Below are 11730 nucleotides of genomic sequence, written 5' to 3'. Positions count from 1 at the left end.
GAACAGACACTTCTCAAAAGAAGACATTTATTCAAGCAACAGACATATAAAAAAATGCTCATCATCACTGGTCATTAGAGAAATTCAAACTAAAACCATGATGAGATACCATCTCAAACCAGTTAGAATGGCAATCATTAAAAAGTCAGGAAACAACAGATGCTGGAGAAGTTGTGGAAAAATAGGATTGCTTTTACAGTGTTGGTGGGAGTGTAAATTAGTTCAACCATTGTGGAAGACCATGTGGCGATTCCTCAGGGATCTAGAACTAGAAATACCATTTGACCCAGCAATTCCATTACTGGGCATATACCCAAAGGATTAGAAATCATTCTATTATAAAAACACTTGTACATGTATGTTTATTTTGGCACTATTTACAATAGCAAAGAGTTGGAACCAACCCAAATGCCCATTGACGATAGACTGGATAAAGAAATTGTGGCATATATACACCATGGAATACTATGCAGCCATAAGAAAGGATGAGTTCATGTCCTTTGCAGGGACATGGATGAAGCTGGAAACCATCATTCTCAGCAAACTATCACAAGATCAGAAAACAAAACACCACATGTTCTCACTCATAAGTGGGAGTTGAACAGTAAGAACACATGGACACAGGGAGGGGAACATCACACACTGGGGCCTATGGGGGGGGGTGGGAGGCTAGGGGAGGGATGACATTAGGAGATATACCTAATGTAGGTGACAGGATGATGGGTGCAGCAGACCACCATGGCACATGTATAACATTGCAACAAAACTGCACGTTCTGCACATGTAACCCAGAACTTAAAGTATATTAAAAAAAGAAAATCAATAAATCTGATATATCACATTAACAGAAGGACAAAAACGATGACATCATTTCAAGATGCTGAAAAAGCATTAAAGTTCAACATATCTTTATAATAAAAACCCTAAAAAAACTAGGTACAGTAGAAACATACCTCAATACCATAAAGGCCATAAATGACCAATTTACAGATAACACCATACTGAATGGGAAAAAAATTGAAACCTTTTTCTCTGAGATATGGAACAAGACAAGGATACCCATTTTCATCACTTGATTCAACATAGTACTGTATGTTCTAGTCAGAGCATTTAGGTAAGAAAAGGAAATACAAGGCATTTAAATTACAATGGAGGAAGTCCAATAATTCCTGTTTGTAGATAATACTATCATATACATAGAACACCATAAAGACTCCACCAAAAAACTATTAGAATTAATCAGTATATTTAGAAAGCTGCAAGATACAACATCAATGTACAAAAATTAGTATTGTGTCTACAATGAAAGAGCAAACTGTCTGAAAAAGAAATCCAAACTTTGTCATGAAATCTTTGCCAGGGCCTATATCAAGAACGACATTTCCTAGGTTTTCTTCTAGGATTTTCATAGTTTTAGGTTTCATATTTAAGTCCTTAGTCCACCTTGTGTTGACTTTTGCATATGGTGCCAAGAAGGGGTCCAGTTTCAATCTTTGGCATATGGCTAGCCCATTATCCCAACATCATTTATTGAATAAGGAGTCCTTTCCTCATTGCTTGTCATTGTCAGCTTTGTTGAAGATTAGAGGGTTGTAGGTGTGTGACTTTATTTCTGGGCTCCATAACTTGTTTTATTGGTCCATGTGTCTGTTTTTGTACCAGTACCATGCTGTTCTGGTTACTGTATCCTTGTAGTATAGTTTGAATTCAGATAGTGTGATACCTCCAGCTTTGTTCTTTTTGCTTAGAATTGCTTTGGCTATTCCACCTCTGTTTTGGTTCCATATGAATTTTAGAATACTTTGTTCTAATTCTGTAAAACATGTAATTGGTAGTTTGATAGGATTGCATTGAATCTGTAAATTGCTTTGGGTATTATGGCCATTTTAACAATACCAATACTCCTACCAGTGAACACGGAATGTTTTTCCATTTGTTTATGTCATTTCTGATTTCCTTCAGCTGTGTTTTGTAATTTTTGTTTTAGAGATATTTCACCTCCCAGATTAGCTGTATTCCTATGATTTTTTTGTGGTTATTGTGAATGGAATTGCATTTTGATTTGGCTTTCAGCTCGGACGTTATTGGTGTATAGAAATGCTACTAATTTTTGTACACTGATTTTGTATCATGAAACTTTATTGAATGACGAAGATTCCAAAAGCAATTTCAACAGAAACACAAGTTGACAAGTGGAACCTAATTGCACTAAAGGGCTTCTGCACAATAAAAGAAATAATCAAGAAGCAGACAACTTAAAGAATGGGAGAAATTATTTGCAAACGACGCACCTGACAAAGGTGTACTATCCAGAATCTATAAGGAACTTAAACAAATTTACAAGTGAAAAACAAACAACCCCATTAAAAGTGGGCAAAGGATCTGAATAGACACTTTTCAAAGGAAGACATTCATACAGCCAACAAACATGAAAAAATGCACATCACTAGTCATTTAGAGAAGTGCAAATGAAAAATCACATTAAGATACCATCTCACACCAGTCAGAATGGCTATAATAAAAGTCAAAAAATAACAGATGCTGACAAGGTTGCAGAGAAAAGGGAATGCTTGCTTATACACTGCCAGTGGGAATATAAATTAGTTCAGCCATTGTGTAAAGCAGCTTGGCAATTTCTCAAAGAAATCGGTTTTATTCTGGCACAAGACAAAAATGCTCTCTCTCACCATTCCTATTCAACATAATATTGGAAGTTCTGGCCAGGGCGATCAGGCAATAGAAAGAAATAAAGGGTATTCAAATAAAAAGAGAGGAAGTCAAATTTTCTGTTTGCAGATGACATGATTATATATTTAGAATACCCTATGGTCTCAGCCCAGCAACTTCGGTAAAATCTCAGGATACAAAATCAATGTGCAAAAATCACAAACATTCCTATGCACTAATAATAGGCAAACAGAGAGCCAAATAATAAGTGAACTCCCATTCCCATGGCTACAAAGAGAATAAAATACCCAGGAATACAACTTACATGGGATGTGAAGGACCTCTTCAAGGAGAACTACAAACCGCTGCTCAAGGAAATAAGAGAGGATACAAACAAATGGAAAAACATTCCATGCTCATGGATAGGAAGAATCAATATGGTGAAAATGGCCATACTGCCCAAAGTAATGTATAGATTCAATGTTATCCCCATCAAGTAACCATTGTCTTTCTTCACAGAATTAGAAAAAACTACTTTAAATTTCATATGGGACCAAAAAAGAGCCTGTATAGCCAAGACAATCCCAAGCAAAAAGAACAAAGCTGGAGGCATCACACTATCTGACTTCAAACTATACCACAAGGATACAGTAACCAAAATAGCATGGAACTGGTACCAAAAGAGCTGTATAGACCAATGGAACAGAACAGAGGCCTCAGAAATAACGTCACACATCTACAACCATCTGATCTTTGACACACCTGACAAAAACAAGCAGTGCAGATAGGATTCCCTATTTAACAAATGGTGTTGGTAAAACTGGCTAGCCATATGCAGAAAACTGAAACTGGATCCCTTCCTTGAACCTTACACAAAAATTAATTCAGGATGGATTAAAGACTTAAATATAAGACCTAAAATCATAAAAACCCTAGAATAAGACCTAGGCAATACCATTCCGGACATAGGTATGGGCAAAGACTTCATGAATAAAACACCAAAAGCAATGGCAACAAAAGCCAAAATTGACAAATGGGATCTAATTAAACTAAAGAGCTTCTGCACAGCAAAAGAAACCATCATCAGAGTGAACAGGCAATCTAGAGAATGGGAGAAGATTTTTGTAATCCATCCATCTGACAAAGGACTAACATCCAGAATCTACAAAGAACTTAAACAAATTTATAAGAAAAAGACAAACAACCCCATCAAAATGTGGGCAAAAGACATAAACAGACACTTCTCAAAAGAAGACATTTATGCAGTCAACAGATACATAAAAACGCTCATGATCATTGGTCATTAGAGAAATGCAAATCAAAACCACAATGAGATACCATCTCATGCCAGTTAGAATGGTGATCATTAAAAACTCAGGAAACAACAGATTCTGGAGAGGATGTGGAGAAACAGGAACACTTTTACACTGTTTGAGGGAGTGTAAATTATTTCAACCATTGTGGAAGACAGTATGGTGATTCCTCAAGGATCTAGAATCAGGAAATCCATTTAAGCCAGCAATCCCATTATTGGGTATATACTCAAAGGGTTATAAATCATTCTACTATAAAGACACATGCACATGTATGTTTATTGCAGCACTGTTCACAATAGCAAAGACTTGGAACCAACCCAAATGTCCATCAATGATAGACTGGATAAAGACAAGGGGGCACATATACACTATGGAATACTATGCATCCATAAAAAAAGATGAGTTCATGTCCTTTGCAGGGACATGGATGAAGCTGGAGACCATCATTCTCAGCAAACTAACTCAGGAACAGAAAATAAAACACTGCATGTTCTCATTCATATGTGGGAGTTGAACAAAGAGAACACCTGGACACGGGAAGAGGACCATCAGACACTGGGGCCTGTCGGGGGGTGGGGGGCTAGGGGAGGGATAGCATTAGGAGAAATACCTAATGTAGGTGATAGGCTGATAGGTGCAGCAAACCACCATGGCACGTGTATGTGACAAAACTGCACATTCTGCACATGTATCCCAGAACTTAAAATATAATAATAAACTGCATCTGTTGTTTTGTTTAATATACCAAAGCTATTTCCCCTAATGACAGTGACAGGGATGTTGCTGCTAAAATCCATGGTAGCAAACACAGAAAGCTTAATATGGACCAGAGATTGCATTTGTGCTTTCCTGGTATTGACTCATCACCCTGTATTATCGAATACACTCAAGAGACCTCATGTTCAATCCACACACAGATAATGTCATCTCATAAATACTGCTGGACACTTTCACCTGTCTTGTGATCTGGAGGACCATTCCACACTGCGGCACATTTTAGAGTGTCAGGGTCGGATTGCATGTGTCTGTATACCCCTCACCAGCCTGGGTACCAATCTGACTCTGCCCTCGCTGGCAAGGTGACTTTGGGCAAGTTCCCTAGTCTCTTAATGTGTCTCAGTTTCCTGTTCTATAATAAGAGATGATAACATTAGTAACACACATCTGACAGTGTTGCTGTGAGCACTAAGTGACTGATATATATATACACACACATATATATATAATTTAAAATACAGTGTGTGAGTGTGTGTGTGTGTATATATATATTATATTTTTATATATATATAATATAATATATAATATATATATATTTTTATATAATATATATATATTTTTTATATAATATATATATAAATGGGGGGAGAGAGAGAGAGAGAAACACTAAAACATATGGCTTAGAGTAAGTATCCAGAAGTGTGAGCTTCTATTCTCACATCTCTGAACTTCTGCTCTCTGCTCTTCCCCATTATTCCTTGCCCCTGTCTGCCCCAGACCTCTCTCCCTGCCCTGCACACCTTCACCTCCCCTCCACACTCCACTCTATTTCCCCATTGTCCATTTCCTCTGACTCTGGATCTGAGTAAATTGATACCATCTTCTCATCATTTAGCTCAGAAAATATTAGTATCATTGGTCTTTTATTACATCACCAATGAATTTATTTTTTTGAGACAGAGCTTTGCTGCCTCGCTCAGATTGGAGGGTAGTGGCATGATAACAGCTCACTGCAGCCTCAACCTTCTGCGGTTCAGTGATCCTCCCACCTCAGCCTCCTGAGTAGCTGGGACTACATATGAGTGCTACCATGCTCAGCTAATTTTTAAAATTTTGCAGATGTGAGGTCTCACTATGTTGTCCAGGCTGGTATCAAACTACTGGCTTCAAGTGATTGTCCTGCCTCAGACTCCCAATTTGCTGGGATTGTAGGTGTGAGCCACTGCACCTGGCCTGTTTGCCCCCTCCATTTTTTTCCTTTATCTAAGTCTTTACTCCAGCCCAGAAAACCGATGTTTTCTCTCCCACTTGGAGGAAAGAGTAATCAAACTTTCAGGATTTTTGCCTACTCAAAACTCAGCTTGGCAACATTTGAGTACTTTCTCCTCCTGCCTGAAGGAGAAAACAAAAGCCAAAGGCAGCACCTGGCTGCACCTTCCCCCCGCTGCCCCCCCCAACCCCCGCCACCGCATTATTCAGCATAGAACAGCGGCTCAGGGATCCAGTGGGCCAACTCTCTTGCCGTTGGAGGGATTACTGTGAAATGCTGTGAGTACATGTATTTTTCACAACAGACAATAGCTTGGCTGCTGCTTCCTATTAGGGGCAAATCCACAGTCTCCCAGCACAGCTTCATCATGTCTGCTTCTTCATTCTTTATTCAAAGAAGGCTTTCATCATATTTTAGTGAGTCAGGGTCTTGCTGGTGAATCACACTGTTGCTGCCAGTGTGTCAGGGATCCCCAAGACCACCCTCACTTCCAGTGATTGCCTATGAGGACCCAATGTATAGGTGTGCTCATGATTAAGACTTATTACAGCAAAAGAATACTGAGCTAAATCAGTAATGGGGAAAGACCACTGGGCAAAGTCTGGTGGGAACCAGCAAAAGCTGCCAAGAGTCCCTTCCCAATGGAGTCACACAATTTGTCTCTCCAGCAATGAACCATGATAATATGTGTAAAATGTTATCTACATTTTACAGGGAAGCTCATTAGAAACTGAGTGCCCCAGGTTTTTACTGGGGACTGGTCACATAGGCACTCTCTGCCTAGCAGGCAATAACATTTCAGATTCCTAGAAGGGAGGCTGATGTTCAGCACAAAACACATTGCTTGAACAAACAGTTTTGGAAGAGTAAACCACTCTTATCAGATGGAGAATGGTGGGAAACCTCCCAAAATCAAGTTCACAGATGCCAGGCAAGGGCCAGTCTTGCAAGCTGGCCTTTCTAAGGATAGTAGTTTCAGACCTGCTATATTACCTCTTTTTTTTGCACAGAACTCAACTAGTAAGCTTTAAAATACATAATCAAATCAGACAGAACCAATGGAAAAAAGTCAGCAACATATATAGATGAACTGAATGGCACCATGGCCTAATTGGATCTAAGTGATACATAGAGAACACCCCACATAACGACAGCAGAGCGTGTATTCCCTCATGGATGGTTGTGAGGGGTTCACGGCTCCAGTGGATGAAGTACCTGCCAACATGGTGGAAACAGAAAGAGAACAAGGGTGGAGCATGAAGAGGTGACTCAACTGCTGCCATCTCATGATAAAACTTTAACCTGGGAGGAGTTGCTTCTTATGGATGAATGAAGAGAGTAGTTTCTTGTGGTGAAATCTACTCACGGTGAAGATGCTTTGAACACTGTGGAAATGACAGCAAAGGATGAGTTGATTAGGTAATGACAGGATTTGAGAGATCTGACTCCAATTTATAAAGGAGTTCTACTGTAGGTAAAATGCTATCAAGCAGCATTGCCTGTTGTGGAGAAATCTTTCTTGAAAGGAAGGGTCCATCAGTGGAGGAAATTTCATTGTTGTCTTATTTTAAGAAATTGCCATAGCCCTCCATGTAGTATTGGCTTGTTAAAAAGTAAATAAAAAAGAAAATAAATTGCCACAGCCACCCGACTTTCAAAAACCAGCACCCTAGTCAGTCAGCAGCCATGTACATCCAGACAACACCCCCTACCAGTCCAAAAGTTAAAACTCACTGAAGGCTCAGGTGATCTTTAGCATGTTTTAGCAATACAGTATTTTCCAATTAAGGTAGCAAACATACACAAAAAGCTTGATACATTGTACTTTTTTTTGACATAATACTATTGCACAGTTAACAGATTGTAGTGTAGTGTAAACATCACTTTTATTTTATTTTATTATTTTTAAAATATTTTATTTCAATAGGTTTTTGGGAAACAGGTGGTATTTTGTTATACGAGTAAGTTCTTTAGTGCTGATTTGTGAGATTTTGGTGCACCCGAGCAGTATACACTGAACCCAATTTGTAGTCCTTTATCCCTCACCCCCATCCCACCCTTTCCCCTGAGTCCTCAAAGTCAATTGTATCATTCTTATGCCTTTGCATCCACATAGCTTAGTTCCCACTTATGAGTGAGAACATACAATAAACATCACGTTTATATGCACTAGGAAACCAAAAAATATGTGTGTGACTTGTTTATTGTGGTGGTCTGGAACAGTACAGTATCTATGATTTATGCCTGAATAAATTTCTGAAGGGGGCATGATTTAACACGTAAAAATCCACCATCTGGCACCTCAAAATTCATGTCTTCTCACATTTAAAATGCATTCACTTCATCTCAACATCCTCAAAATTCTTTCTAGCATCAACTTTAAATCCCAAATATCATTCAAATATAATCAAAATCAGGAAAGGGTGAGATTCAGAGTATGTTGTATCCTGAGACAAAATTTTTTCCATCTGTGAACTTGTGAAACCAGACAAGACATTATCTGCTTTCAAGCAGCCTGAAGGTGCAGGCATAGGAGAAACATTCCCATTCCAAAATGGAGAAGATGGAAGAAGAAAAGCAGTCATGGGGAACAAGCAAGTCTGAAACCTAGCAGGGCAAATTCCATGAGATTTTAAAGCTTCAGAATGGTCCTCTTTGGCTTGATGCTGTGTCCTCTGGGCCTACTGTGGTGGCAGTTTTGCCCTCTTGGACCTGAGTGTTAGCCTTGCTCCCTCGACCCTGGGCAGAAGCCCTGTTCCCTGAAATCGAGGAGGTGGCTCTGCCATCTGGAGCTCAGGAGGAAGTGTCTGGATTCCTGTCCCCCAGGTCGCTGCTCTCTGGGCCTACAGAGGCAGTGGCAGCTTGCCAGCCTCTGCATCTGTAGCTCTAGCCTCAAAGTCACTCTTCCTTTATTTTGTCCCATTTCTGTTCCTTTCATTCCAGGCTGGCTGTGCTTCTTTTGGTATAAAATCCCCAAAACATGCTGGCCTCTGATGCAATTCATGGCGTCCATGCCAACAGTCCCTGGGTCCTCCATAGATCTTTCCTGGATAAAGGCATCTCCTTCCCTGCATTCTGCTGAGATGGTTGACTGGATCCATGACTCACATACCTCATTTCTTTAGCAATCAGTTGTCCCACTACACCCTTGGCCCTATTTCCAGAGCTTGCTATCTGGATAGGCTGAGAGTCTTCTAAATAATCAAGGGCTGATTCCTTTTTGCTCAGCAGTTCTGTCGTTGATTTATTTCTCCTCCCTTGCATTTTGCAACCAGCAGCGAGGAGAAACCAGGCCACAACTTCAATACTTTGCTTAGAAATGTTCTTAGCTACATATGCAATTTCGTCACTTACAAGTTCTACTCTGCATCTAAGAGAATGCAATCTAGCCAAATTCTCTGCCACTTTCTTACAAGGATTGTGTGTCCACGTTTCCAATAACGTGTTCCCCATTCCTGTCTGAGAGCTCACCAGAAGCACCTTCAACATTCATATTTCTAGGAATATTCTGTTAATGATGATGGATGTATTCTCTGAGATGACAGAAACTTTCTCTATAGTTATATAAACACCCACACAATGCTACAAACTCTCTTCCATTTGAATGACCTCCCATAATGATGCATTCAGAGGAGAGAAGCGATCTGCTGGGAACTCTTAGAGCTTCCCAAACCCAGTCTGCCCATGCTTGCCGTGGCATTCTCCATCGCCCTTCTACATACAATGCTCCTAACTGATGCCAGTCCCTCACCTCAGCTCAGGATCCCATGCCTCTCACCTTCTCAGGGGTTTTGCTCCTGCAGTGATCATTCCTCTCTCCTGAACTACCAACTGCTCCCTCTAAATGGGATAATTCCCCAAGCTAAGGGAGAACTCACCTTCTTCCCCCATGTCCTCCTGTAGCCACTAACACATTGATCTGCTGCCCTTCAAAGGGAAACTGCATGAATTTATACAATCCACTTCATTGGAGTCATTTTTCAAAATTATATAGAAAGGAAAATGAACCAGAACAACCAAAGCGATTCTGAACTATAACTTTGGGGAACTCATACTACCTAATATCAAGAGTCATGTTAATTCTATAGTAACCCAGAGAACGTGGTACTGGGGAAAAATCAACAAACCAGAATGGAGTCCAGAAATAGGTACACAGACATGATAAACTCATTTTCAAAAGAGGTGCAAAGGCAATGGAGAAATATTATCTTCTTGAGAAACTGTGTTGTTTCACCCTGCTTCTTGGCCACTACATTCATTGTTCTTTACTCCCCTGGGTCTATTCCCCGTGTTTCTCCATTGCAGCTCAACTGCTCTTCTGTTTAACTGTCTGTCTTCCCCACCACAGTGTGGTAGCCTCCATGGTACATACCACGTGTGGTTCGTTGGTCTTCACATTTCCAGCATCCCAGATATTTCCTGCAACATGGCAGGCACCCATGCATATATAAATGAAAAAAAAAAAAAAGCATGTATAAACATAGATATTAAAGTAATTTATTTCTGTCACAAAAGGTCTTTCTGAACCACATCCTCCACTAATGGTGACATGGGACTGTCACCTATGTGTTCCCAGTGTTTCTGGATGCATGAGAACGGTAGGGCAAGAGAGAGAACAAAGCCTCTTAGTCCCTTTCCTTCTACTACAAACACTTTAGGGATGCGGGCCGAGGGAGAGAGGGAAAACCCCAGCTGGCCTTGCATGTGCCTGACTCAGTGTGTACGCACCTTGCTGCCCAAGTCTCTTGTCCATGTGCCTTGCTGTCTGCCTTCTGTCCCTGCAGAGCTGCGCAAGGAGACATCGTGACTTCCTTCTATGCTGTTGGCTAGGAGTCAGGCAGTAGGTCCGCAGATCAGTCTTCCCAGATTCGACGTGTGAGAGTGTGAGGAGGAGCCCGCGGGTGCGGTCTATGGCCTCTGACCGGGAAGGGCCTTGAGGTTCCCGTCCTCCTAACAGGCGGCGAGATGCAGCCATGGCGTTTCTGTCGTGGGGATCCCAGACAGGGGAGGAAGGAGGGCCATAGAGGGGAGGAGGACCTAGAGAACATGGAGTGAGCTTTGAAGGGGGAAACTATTTGTGGTATTGAGTCCTAGAGGCATATGAAACCGCCCACAGAAGACACATTCCTAAGTCTTCAGTGGGAACCTGGGAGAGGGCAGAGGACTGCGCAGCGCGAGATGGGGTGGGGCGAGGAGGGGCGCCACAGCCCACTGGGCAGGCACTGACCTCACTGCGCATGTTCACTGGGCATCTTCCTGTAGGCCCCTTTGCCCATGTGGTGAACGCCAGGGAGCTGTGAAGGTGTGAGGGTCGCATTCCTGCTGTCAGGACTTTTTCTGTTCTGCTGAGATGCAGCCGGTAGGTCCGCAGGCCAGTCCTCCCAGGGCTTAAAGTGTGAATGAGAGTGAGGAGGAGCCAGCGGCCGTCTGGAGTGTGGGGCAGGGTGGTACGTGGCCTCAGAGGCCAAAGGGTCTCAAGGTGCTTGTCCTTCTCCTCGAGAGGTGGCATCAATGTGGGCCTTGTTGTGGTGGGGTCAGAACGAGGGAAGAAGATGGGCTGAGTAATTGATAGGGGTCAGATGAAGATGGGGTGAGTGCTGGGGATGCTGAGGCAGGTATCTGAGTCTCTGAAACCCTCGACAGAGGACAGATTCCAGACTCCTCCATGGCGACCCAAGAAGGAGAGGGGTGGGCATTAAGGAAGGGAACTGGGAGCACTGCGGGTTGGTGACTGTGGCCTTGAAGTCTGCAGAGCGCCTG

Source organism: Macaca mulatta, chromosome X (assembly GCF_049350105.2).
Source record: "Macaca mulatta isolate MMU2019108-1 chromosome X, T2T-MMU8v2.0, whole genome shotgun sequence".
In the NCBI taxonomy this organism is placed as follows: domain Eukaryota; kingdom Metazoa; phylum Chordata; class Mammalia; order Primates; family Cercopithecidae; genus Macaca; species Macaca mulatta.
Note: the sequence above shows the minus strand (reverse complement) of the source record.